The following is a 13477-nucleotide window of genomic DNA, read 5'->3' on the forward strand; positions in this document are numbered from 1 at the left end:
GCCAACTGAGCTATATCACAAGCCCTTTCATATTTTGATGATATCTACAACTTTGTAGAACAAATTTGGTCTTTATCTCTTCAAACAAAAAAGTTAGTGTTTTTATTTTTATCGTAGTAGGCTGTGACTAATTTTTGATACTTTCACGTTATGGGAAACAATCTTACTAGTAAATGTTCTGAAGACATCTAATAGCTAAAATGAAAGACAAAGTCACCAGGAAAAAAGTTCCATTTCAGACCCTTTTGGACCACTGTGCATCGTACTTACTCCAACTTGGATTTACAACTTCTGTTTATTCATCATTTGATACAGCAACTGTAGATGTTCTTAAAATAGTGAACAAACATAACATGCTTCTGAAAAAGGCTGTAGATCAGTTATTATTTTATTCTATTTTCATAGTTTTCCGTCTCACGACATAACTTTATGCACATTATCCGTGAAATTCACTCGGTCCATGGTAACCGTTCCCCAATTTCTCGAATATTCCACATTGGTCTAACCTAACCACCTCGCTTCGTAGCAAACACCTGTTTTGCAGGACAGTCGTCCGGCATTCTCGCAACATGTCCTGTATACCGTGTCCAGCATATCCGTCCAGCTTTCGCCACCTTCTGGATACTGCAGAATGCGGTGATCCCATAGAGTCGATGGACAAAAGTCGTGAAAAGTTGATATGCGATAAAATATTTGTTTCAATGTTCAATTATTGAAAGTACGCAACAAAAGATATGTTTTGTGCTATTTGACTCAATTTTTATTTTTTAACCCTTAAAATCCTTGTCTAAAAAATTCCAATTTTTTAAGTGTGTGTGATAATAGCTTGGTGCTACTATCAGAACGTTCGAGGCTTGCGCACCCAAACTGAAGAGTTTTATTTGGCTTAAACAAAATGCTACTTACATAGGTACAGTTTGCTAATCCGAAATTTGAATTGGGAGATTCTTTACGAATACTGGTTTTGCATTTCATTCGACAATTTTTTTGTTCTTGATTGAAACAGATGATAAAAAAACCTTAGAACAAACAGGAAATTTTACTGACTTTTTAGATTTTCCTCATTTATTCTTATCCCTTATTTCTCGAATATCGAACATATTCAAACTTTTTCATTCGATATGCTATCGTTGCGGTTAGAAATGTCCTTTCCCTCCATTGTGTCTGCTATCGTATCTGTGTCGCATTTTCCGGCTCGAGTGTAAAAATGTTTCCTGGAAAAGCGTCCACAACAATGGAGAATTTTATTCACCACTAGACATAAGCTCTTTATTGTTATTTCTCTCTAGCAGGAATTGTTATTGTTATACAATTATTATGTTTTTCTGCGCCATCTTTCGCCAACATCCAGCTTTTCCACCCACTGAGACCGGCTGGATGCTGATTGATAACTGCTTGGTAGGAGTACAATTTTCCCATCTTGTCGTATTTCCATTTGGATGCAATTTCCGCTTTCCATTACGAGAAATCAGCGAGTCTGTCCAGCGATCATTGTCGCTAAGCTCCTCCTCCACAATTCTCTCATTTTTCGGGCAACGTTTCAACATTTCGCACACGTTTCACAGCAGACGTTTGGCAGACGGAACAAAATCTCGGTTGCGGTTTGAATTTCAATCCCCTATTAGACAGTGTGGATTCTGATGATTATATGGACCATTGAGGGTGGTCGACAAGTAGGGGAAATCTTTTAATCGCTTCGACGCAATCGTTCAAAACCGTCATTGATGCTTGTCCATCAGCAGCGTGGGAAATTCAGCCGATGGTCTGAGTTCTGAAAAACACGTGTTTTTTGATTATCTCCTCTTCTTTCGAGGGAGGATTCTCATTCTAATAAATATATCATCATGTGAAGATAAGTGATAAGTGACACACCTGACCGATTCTTCCCGTTTATTAAATTCAAGTGAACGATTTTCTTTTGAATATCGATTCTAAATTATTACATTTAAATTTCTACAATATGTAATATGTTCGCATAACAAAAACATTCGCACATAGTGCACCACTAAAATAGGAAACAATGTCACTCTTCGCTAAATAGTTTCGAAGTACACATGAAAACTAATAAACCCTCCATAGCATTTTTTTCTATCACATTTGCTATGCAAACCTAACTGTATAAATGTTGTAAAGCCATCAACAAAATTCAAGTCTCGGATCAACAAAAATCGTTTTGAGACGTGGCTGTCAAAGTGAATTTTATTTTATATAAGGTACACCGGGATAAGTTTGGACGGGGGGTAAGTGTGGACGATGGCTATAAAAACAATACTGTGCACTATTTTTTCAAACTTTTGATGCAGAATGTTCAATTTACTTGTAATATATCCAATAACTGTGAAAAAGATACGATTCAGACAATAACGGATGTTTACAGCGACTTTTTCGGAATTTTCTATTTTCAACTACGATGTCGAGTTGATGTTCATCTTTTTCAATTGCAAATTTCTCCTAAACTAGCTGGCTCTCGATGAAAAACTCTACATTGAAACAATCTTTACATTCCAAACAACCAGTTAGGAAAAGAAACGGCGGTTAAAAATTAAGAAAAAAGAGTTTATTTACAAAAAACTAAAATTTTGTCTCCAACCCCTACCGGGGGTAAGTGTGGACGGCTTTAAAAAGACTTGATGTTTACACATTTTTTCAATTTTCTGTCCTTCATCCTTTATGAGTTGTATTATTTAGCTATATTTAGCATTCGGATCATGAAAATTTGTGTAAAGTACTTATTTGTTCTGTGTTTTTGATAAAATCGGATCTCGTGTGTTGTAACATAAATTACACACTATAATTATAGTATCATGAACTTTTTTCAAAATTTTGGACGGTTCGAGCAATAAAGTAACGTATTCAACCAAGAAAACACAATTTTTTTTAAAATTTCCTGAGAAATCAAAGGGAAAATCGACCGTCCACACTTACCCCATAAAGCGGGGTAAGTGAAGACACCAGCCGTCTATAACGATTTACGTGATAACTTTTTTCGCTTTGCTTCTATCGAGCTCATCTCTTCAGCTTTTGTAAACAACATGTTCTGCATCACATTGAACGTCAATTTATCAAAATTGCTCCGCTGTTGATTTTTGAATGATTTTTTAAAGTTGAACTATACGAAAACCCGTCCACACTTACCCCGGTGTACCTTATTTATTATAGACATTTTACCACGGTTGTGGCTTTCGTGTCTCGGCTCTCTAGCTGTTAAGGCGGCTGAGCCTATTGAAGAGAAACATACAAACGAACAAATTCTTCTCATTTTTTAGAAGAATTGTTTCGATCATTGCTTTCTGGTTTTTTAGGGTTGATGGATTTGCTGTTCATACAATTCCCCAAACAAACGGCTACGAATTTTGGCACCACGCACCAAAATAGCTACGTGGAAAGCGGCTTCCAATCGGAAAACCAACACTCACACCGTGGTCGTCTTCAATGATGAATCCAACTTCCTGAAGCCCACTGCCACCGGACAGGTCTTCACGCCCGGAATGCACATCGAAGCTACGAAAATGATCCAGCAGGACATAGCCCGATTGAGGTGCAATCATTTAAAACATTGTGAAAATGAAAGTGATATAAAATGAAAGTGGTTATTTTGAATTTGTTTTTCTTTTTTTTTAACAAAGTTTTTCGCAATAATTCAATCAAAATTAATCAGTATACTAAAGTTATTTCTTGCTTTGGGGAATATTATTCCTAATAGAAAGTGTATCGTTTAAGCACGATCAATCAGGAATAATATTCCTTGAAACAAGTAATAACTTTAGCAAACTAGTAGATAAACTTTTATCGAATTACTGCGCGAAAAAAATATATTGAGGAACCATGAAAATACGATGCTTCTAATGATTGCCGAAACGATGAAAATTCATTCGAAAACAATGATTTCGACAGTTCCTATTAGAAAAATTAGTTTTGTGTTTTCAAATGTATGGAAAAAAGTTGATTTTTTCATGGTTAAGTTGCTTAACAACCCCCCTTTTTCATGGTAATTTTTGTCAAAAACATGAATTTCACTGTCGGAAACTTTGAATTTCACAGTGCATTGAAGGTTTTATGACCAGAGGCCCCAGGTGGACTTTATGACGTAGGGGTACTTAGTATCATGAGTCGTCCAATTGCACCCATGGACCCAGAGTAGCATACTGGGGGGACTCGGTCGCTCGCCGTGCCTTGGAATGCAATCCGTAAAAAGGATTTACCACCTGGGTGATCAAATAATATTAATAAAAGAAGCGACTGCTTCCTCTCCTGAAGGCCTACAGCGTCCCACAATCTTCTGGCTGGATTTGGCCTCATGCCTCATGCCACTACTCCATGCTCCAGGCCTCATGCCAAAAAACGGTTGATTCACAGGTTGTGGAGAATCTAATGGTAATTTTTGTCAAAAACATGAATTTCACTGTCGGAAACTTTGAATTTCACAGTGCATTGAAGGTTTTATGACCAGAGGCCCCAGGTGGACTTTATGGCGTAGGGGTACTTAGTATCATGAGTCGTCTAATTGCACCCATGGACCCAGAGTAGAGCCCGCACAGGCCAACGTGCGGGCATTTGCGTATGGACTGTGGATAAAACACGAGTAAAATAGTAAAATGAAGTTTGATAGTTAATTTTAAATTCCTGAAAATTTGATGGAAATCGGATGAAAACTCGAATTTTGTGAATCAATTTTGTGTGTAGCAATTTCATCGTGGACACTCTTTACAATGACAATGACAGTTTTACAATAAGTTTTTACACTTCTTGAACAGTTATCGTCAGAAGACGAATCGGCTAAATCCGATCAATTAGGAACAGTCTTGCGGGTTACATTCAAGTATCGCAGTATTCCCATTGACCATTGTCCATAATAAAGCACTTCTAGATTGAAGGAAATAGCGATTTACTTTTAAGATATTTTTCAATTATGCATCCGGACAAAAGTGTTACGAAACTTGAAATTTTCTTGAAACATACCAAACAGTTCATAAAACCTGTTCAAAACTGACCAAAATTTTGTTTTTTCTCAGTTTGGTTTTGACAGTTCTTATTGGTGTGTTTGGAGACATCTGGTGGCCCAGCCAAATAAACAAAAACTGATTCAGAACGATCGTTGAAAGTTTCACACAAGTTTCGTGGGCTAGTTTGTACGTCTGTTCTCTGTGATGCAACTTAAACATTGATAAAAATTAAATTTCTTTCAATTGATATTTGTTAAAAATTTCTTTTGTTTCGTATTTTAAAATGCATTTTATCAGTACCGTAATCCGGGGTAAGATTGATCACTTGTTTCAATATTTGTCGATTTTTTTTTTCTGCTAAGGGGAATGTGGCATGTTTTATATTTTTAAAACCAGTACTGGACTCATATTAACGTAAAACATGGTTGCAGAAATTTACTAGACTACTATAAATTTGATTTAAAAATCGATTTCGTCTCTGCTCATGATTTGACGCTTTGGGGTGACATTGATCAGTCTCTATTTTGACGGTTTTATCGAGGTTTCTTTATCATAAAGGATACAAAACACCTTCATAATATTTATAAATGCTAGTTTATCAATTTTCCTTCAATACTGATGTTATGAAATCGCTTGGTACATCTTTGTACCTGAAAATAATCACATTTTCGTAGGTGATGGAAAGAATTAGAGAAACATGAGGTATCAAAGAACGAAATAACATAAGCCGTAAATATCATGAAATGTTCGAAAAAGATACAACGGCTCACCGACAGGACTTGAACCTGCAATCTCCGCTTCAGTACAACGGCGCGTTAGCCAATTTCACTGATAGCTTCTTCATATGACCATAAATTGCGGCAAACCCGAAGCAATCGACCATGTGCTCGCTCGGCTAAAATCCCGAGTCGATGGGTGGGGTTAGAGAAACAAGAGAGATCAATAGTGGGAAAGATCACATGCGGGATAAACATGGTGTTTCGATAGAAGGTCCAGCAGTTGATTCGGATCAGCAGAGCTCGATTGCTCGTGTTCGCCGGTTTCATCATGTTCACCGTGGTGAAATTGGCTAACGCGCCGTTATACTGAAGCGGAGATTGCAGGTTCAAGTCAAGGTTTCGAAAATTTCATGATATTTACGGCTTATGTTCTTCCGTTCTTTGATACCTCATGTTTCTCTAATTCTTTCCATCACCTACGAAAATTTTAACTTGCTTTTTAAGGTTTTCTTTTACAAACATTTATAATCGAAAAAAGAAGAATGATACTGCATATATTTAGGAGCAAAAATTATAACAACTGATAAATAGTTTTAGCTTCAAAATACAAATGAAATTTTACCTTCACACATTCTACTAGGCTCTCCCACTATTTCTATTTTAATTTTTTCTTCTAAGTTGTCCATTTGATAGAGTTCCTATCCATTTTTCCAATACGGGCTTACTATTGGAAAATGTTATTTTTTAAACATAAAACAATTATCATTAAATGACTATAAAAATAGCACTATAACTATACATATACAAAGCAAAAAATTTGTACTTTCACATTCGACAACCCATTTGCTTCTAAATGCTTTTTGGTATCATCTTTTGCGTTTGCGAGCCTTGGAAAAAATAGATATTGTAAGATTTTGAAGGTACATTTTTACTAACAGAAAACAAATTTCAAATACAAACCAATTTTTTTCTATTTGATACTCAATTAATAGGCTTTCAAACGTAAAAAAACAGTTTTCAAAAATTCAAACTATAGACTGAGTTATTGATGATAATATGGAAAATTTATGTTTGGTCAAAGTTACCCCGTTTTACGGTAATAACACTTTACCTTGTTCGTTCTCTTCCATGATTGGTTGTTCCAACAGAAAATTCGGGTCGAAATTAATTGCTTTCGTAATTTTATTCTCTATTTTCAATCGAAACTGAAGACACAATTTTCTCCCTTCAATTACGCCGCTCATTTTTTTGCAATCCAGCCCGCCGTACATTTGTATGTAAATTAAAAGGGTTGCTGCATGTTTTCATTTTTGCGAAACAGGATACAATTTACCGAACTTGTTAGCATGGTTTTAGCAGTGAGACTTTAGATTATGCACTTCTGATCGCAATTTGAGCGAATTCCACTCCCTTGAGGTGAAAAGTCTTTTGTTGTTGAAAAATTTATCCACTTTAAACATCGCTCATGAAGTTCTTTTCCAATTGAACACGTTGCTTTTGCCATGTTCAGAAAACTCAAGACTGTTTCCTACTACTTAGAAGCTTGACAATGTAAGTCACTAAAACAACTCCGTACTAATTCTGTAACAGAAGGCAACTGGATGTTTCAACCGCAATCTTCGATTTTAGAAGTTGTATTCCAAAACTACTAGCAAGTAGCATCAACACGGTGTCTCTGATGGGACCATTTTATTTATCGAAAATTAGCATCGCTAATTTTTGCACCATTCGAAAGCTGGGACTTTCCTTTTCCATTTGAGCCCTTACTTGAAATAGGGTCAAGTGGGGTAATTATGAACACGGGGTAATTCCGAACAAGTGCCATACGCGCTGCTGTGGGGGATAAATGAACACAAAAAGTTCCAAAAGTGATAGTTTAACATCCGATTGATAGATGTAAGGTGTTTCCGATCTGTTTACAAATCATAATGATATCATTTCAGATGTTTTAAAAAACCATTACCTCGTGAAACGGAAATCGTTTCGGACAGTGTTTAATGTTTTGAATATCTGATCATAGGAAATCCAGCTGGAAAGTTGTTATCACATGTTTTACATTCAGTTTATGATGCTCTGTCTGGATTTTGAAGAAATTTTGAAAAAATTAATTCGCACTTATTCACAGATGAGTGTTCATATTTACCCCATAGTTTTCGTCGTATGGGGTAATTATGAACACATCTTCGTATGCATTTCCTGACATTTCTAATGCTTTTTAATGGTCAAATGATTTATTCATCAACTTAAGGGGGCATTCACTAATTACCCAAGCATTTCCAGACCCCTTTCCCCCTCCTCTTCTTGTAAGAAATTTCTTAAAAAACTACTCCCCCCCCCCCTCTATAACATCTTAACACATTAACGACCGTAGAGAAATCTTAGCCGGAAAGCATCAATACTCGGCATTTATATCCCAAAATTCACTGGACCAAATTCAATAAATTTCATAATTAAATTAGGTCTGCAATGTGTTAAGTTTTGAATTTTTGAGAAATGGATTTTTTTTTCCAAAATTGAGATTCGGATTAAGAAGAAAAAAGCTATGCCAATTATTTTCAGTCTTTGCAAAAAACTTATGAATCCCATTTTTTTTAAACTGAAAATAAAATTTAAAAAGTGGAAAAAAGTGAATAAAACAGAAATTTTGAAAAAAGCTCAATCCGTAACCAAATTTAAACAAATCTTTATTTTGTTTAAATAAATAGTGATAATAACTTGCTTTTCGTTGATAGAAAAAAGGCAGTCAAAAGTTTTACCGGTAATACCAAAACCGAAAACCTGTATCCCAGGAATAGTTCTCTAATACCGAGTAAGGTTTAACGTGCTTCCAAAACCAGGTTTTTTGGTAATTGATAAACATAAAAGGTTATAAACCAGACTTCACGAAATATTTAATTTGACTAAAAATTAAATTCACCATTTGTTTACAAAAGGTTTGCTAATCGAGCTTTTATTCATAACTGTGTGAAATTTAACATTACAGTGAAAACCCGATTTTATCTCCCCCATGATGAATTTTAGAGTGATAAATCGGGGAGAGTGATAAAATCGGGAGATTCTGAAAAAATGATTTTAATCCGTCATAATCTAATAAATTACTACAAAAAACGTATATTATTCCAATAAAACAGTGTACAGGTTTTGTAGTAGATATTCCCTTTTTGACATATTACTAGTTATACGTCTTTTTTGCATCAAAACATCATACAATATTGGTTTTACGCATCTTTAAACACCTTGTTTCAGCCGGTGTTATCAGAAAAATTAAATAATCTTTAATGGTTCAAATCCTAATGACCTAATTATATCTTTTGGTTATAATTTACTGAAGATAAGATTCAAAGCTTCCGATCAAATCAAAATCAAGAAAAAAAAAATTAATGTGCCTGTCACATATTTCGCCTCTAAAAATGCCTGGATGACTCGAATGATTTTCCAAAACTGGTTCCTCTAGGACTTCGTACCAGCAGTACGCAAATTTTCAGACGAAAAGTCTATTCCTCTTAAAACTGTGTTGTTACTGGATAATTGCTCAGCACATCATATGAATGATGAGCTAAAAAGCGATGATGGTTTGATAACTGTTTTTTATGCCTCCAAATGTAACTGCAGTGATTCAACCCATGGACCAGAATGTAATTCAGAACTGTAAACTAAAATATCGTCAAGAACTTTTGCTACATGGCTCGCGAAATCGATATCGGCCAAAGCTTGAAGAGCATAACGTTGAGGGATTTATGTTTCACGATGCTTGGAGTGAAATAAAGCGTACAGTAATGCAGTAGTCATGGAAGAAAATTGGAATTATTTTAAATACCAAACTCGTTCACGAAGATGGTGTTCCCTTGATCCATTTGATTGATGTAAACACCGCGATGAAACTATTTTGCCACCGGACCCTGAGGAGAGATATGCAAGTGAAGCTTTTACGGATGAAGAAATTCTAAACATGACGCTGGATGATCAGTCAGCATTAAACGAGCCCCTCGAATCATTGGAGCCATTAAAAATTTCGGATGAAGCACCATAATCAGAATCAGCGGCATCTACCCCAAATGATTCATGTGAAATTTCAAGAAACATAATTGATGTTGAATGCTTCAGATCTCTCTATAGATGATGTCAACTTCTTGCAACGTATCAGAGAGATTGCTTTGAAGAAAGCTCAAACAAATAAAACACAGCTTTAAGATTACTTGAATATGTTCTTTTATACCATTATATTTAGTTATAATTGTATTCAACAACTTTGATAAACAAAAAGCCTGTTTAAAACTTGACTTTTTTGTATAAAAATCTTGATACGTCCCTGATCAATCATCTTCACTTTCAATATCGATGTAATCATCCATCAGATTTGTCCCTTCAGAATGATTTCAACCTCAAGATGTTTAACGGAAATTAAAAAAAAGGCGATATTTAGTATTTTTGCGTTCAATAAAAAATGATGACAAAATCGGGTGAAAAAATGAGACAAAATCGGGGGTAGACAAAATCAGGGGCAGACAAAATCGGTGTGTGACAAAATCGGGTTTTCACTGTATTATGAACCTTAAATCTCTGTGGTCAACAGTAAAATATATGAAAAACTTTGATAAATTTAATTGATGAATTAGTCCACAAAGCAAAGATCAATTTTCCTGTATGTTTGGACAATGTGCTGTGCTTTTCAGAACATTAGAATTACAGCAAATAATTATTGTTTATGTGTTAAATCCGTATATCAAAGATCCAAAATCTTTTTTCTTGAGGTCTATTTTTTTACTTGGATACTTTTTTCAATGTTAATGTAAGCTTACCCCTTTCCTGCTACCTGATAGATACTTTTTTCGATGTTAATTTGTTCGAATATTTTTTTTAATTTGGTGCAAAATGAACATATTTTGGTTGAAGATTTTCTCTTTCAGTTTGTTGAGGAAAACTTCGGTAGTACTTAATTTTTTTTAAGAATAGAGCTACTTATGTGAAATTTCATACAGGTTATAAAAAAATTAAAAGTGTCAATACTTTTCAAAACTATCGATCATATAGAACTGACAAGAATGGTAAAAATGACTGTTAACTGATCTGATTTTAATGAGTGTTTTTGTGAAACAACCCTTTAGAAATATTTTCAAATTTGCTGTATATGTATAGATTGCAATTTCATGATACCTCGCACGTACGTGAAAAGCCTAGCCCACGACATTTAGGTGAAGGCTTGATGTTTGCTGCGCAGGACATTTTAAACGGATGTAAAAACTATCGAGTAGCCTAACTCGTCTAAAATTTCACACGTATGGAGAGGTCCTATCAAATAAAATGTTCTGTAAAGACATAAAGAAACGGTAAAAAAGAAACCAACCAAAACGTAAAAGATGCAACAAAGAAATTAAGCTCTCGAAACAAAAGATAGAAAAATATCAATTGAAAAGAACACTTAATAGCTATTTTTATATTGTTAGTTTTACATCTTAATTTTGTTTATTTGTTTATTTTGCAAGTGTTATACATGAATTGGATTGAGTTTTTATAAAACAACCCATTTTCTTGTTACTGCTAATAATTTTCACTATTTGGTGTTTAATTGAGATTTTCTGACACCATATAAATCATGTTGGACAAGTCTCGGGGTAAATATGAACATAGTCCGGGGTAATTATGAACAGAGTTTGGGGTAATTATGAACATAATTTTTTTAAGTAAAAAATCACCATACACTGCTTACTATGGATAAATGTAACGTAAAACTACTGTTACTTTTCAAAAAATTTATACCAAGTTCGTAATCCGTGTTCATATTTACCCCCTAGAGAGTGGGGTAAATATGAACAGACGGGGTAATTATGAACAGACTTCCCAAGGACAGAGGTTGCGACCAAAAAACAAAAGTTGTTCTACAGAATGATAAAGAGCACGGAAACATTCATTAATGGTAGCTTTTCAAAGTTTGTGATAAGAAATTAACATATGGTGGCTGTAAGTGTGCCAAATGAAGAAATTTTGTTCATAATTACCCCACCTAGCCCTAATGCATTGGAGGGTCTAGAACAATTTATTTTTTTTGAAGATTTTTAACCTTTTTAATGGTTTTTTCAAAGACAAAATCAAACTAACCACTGTGAAAACGCTCGTCTAACGTTTAGCGTTAATAGGAAATTTCCCTCGCTACAATTTTGTAGAAGACATCAAAGTGATACAAATGGAGAGAAAAGAGTTGTAATTTGACAAATAGAGTGATTATTATTTCATATGAAAAATCTAATAAAACTTCTCATCACTGATTGTACCAAGACCCGAAATAGTATTTTACGAGCTTAGTTATTGATTGTAAAGTGTACAAAATTCAGGATGGTTTATTTACATTAAAAAATCAATATTTTACGTAAATTTAATGAGGATTATCTGAAGTAATGAGTATTTATGAGGTTTTATTATTCCGGAAAAATATCAAATTCTTTTTTGTCACTCCTCACTAAATCCCAAAGTGGGGAATAAATAAAGTTTAAGGCATTTTAAACAAATATTTGATCCATTCTTCGAAAGTTCAAACAGTTGAAAGAGCGAAACAAAACTGTAAAAGATGGGAGTTATATCACCTGTTGTTTACGAAATTTTTGCAAAGGATCGATCTAAATTTTCACGATTTTTAGATTGTTTGCAATGTAAATTGTATACAAGTTTGTTGCATGCCAGCTTTGTCCATTTTTTTTCCAATGTATTGAAAATTGAATTAATTTTTATTATCCCCCCGATGTTTAAACTCCAAGTGACAAAAAAAGGATTTCAAATTTGTTCCGACCATTTAAAAAAAGAGGCAACTTCTTCACTTGAAAAACATCAATCGATAGATTTTAATAAAATATACACAACGCATATTTTGTCATTTTGGTATGATTTTTCAGTCCGAAGATATTGTATTTTGAATATTATTAATTTTTCAAAATCTTGAAAAAAGAAGGGAGGGTCCTAGAACGAGGGGTGGGCGGATCATTCTCAAAAATTGAAGATTTTTGTAGGCCTCAGAAAGCTTTTTGACCAAGTTTGGCTAATTTTTGATAAGAATTGTTTTTCTCGATTTTCGACTTGCTCCATTTGGAGTTATTGAAGCTCTAAAATAGTCATTTTTCAACACATATTGCCTCATAACTTCACAAAACTCAAATTTTGGGGGAGGGGGGGGGGGTGGGGGAATCGAAAACCGGAAGCCGCTGAGATGACAAAGAGAGTTGCCGGTAGTTTCAAGTGAAACCCTAACCTCTCTCTCCGAGATGCCGCAAATAAGCTGGGTGTATCGTCTACAACCGTACATCGAGCCAAAAACCTAGCCGGACTATCGACTTACAAGAAGGTAGTGACTCCAAATCGCGATGATAAACAATATACGACGGCCAAAGCGCGATCCCGGAGGCTGTACACGACGATGCTGACGAAGTTTGACTGCGTGGTAATGGACGACGAAACCTACGTCAAAGCCGACTACACGCAGCTTCCGGGACAAGAGTTTCATACGGCAAAGGGAAGGGGAAAGGTAGCAGATATTTTCAAGCACATGAAACTGCCAAAGTTCGCGAAGAAATATCTGGTTTGACAAGCCATCTGTACCTGTGGCTTGAAAAGCAGCATTTTCATAGCTTCCGGGACTGTCAACCAAGAAATTTACGTAAAAGAGTGTTTGAATAAACGTCTGCTGCCTTTCCTGAAGAAACACGGTTGTTCCGTACTGTTTTGGCCGGATTTGGCATCTTGCCATTACGGTAAAAAGGCCATGGAGTGATACGCCACCAACAACGTGCAGGTGGTTCCCAAGGACAAGAACCCTTCCAACACGCCAGA

Source organism: Uranotaenia lowii, chromosome 1 (assembly GCF_029784155.1).
Source record: "Uranotaenia lowii strain MFRU-FL chromosome 1, ASM2978415v1, whole genome shotgun sequence".
NCBI lineage: Eukaryota > Metazoa > Arthropoda > Insecta > Diptera > Culicidae > Uranotaenia > Uranotaenia lowii.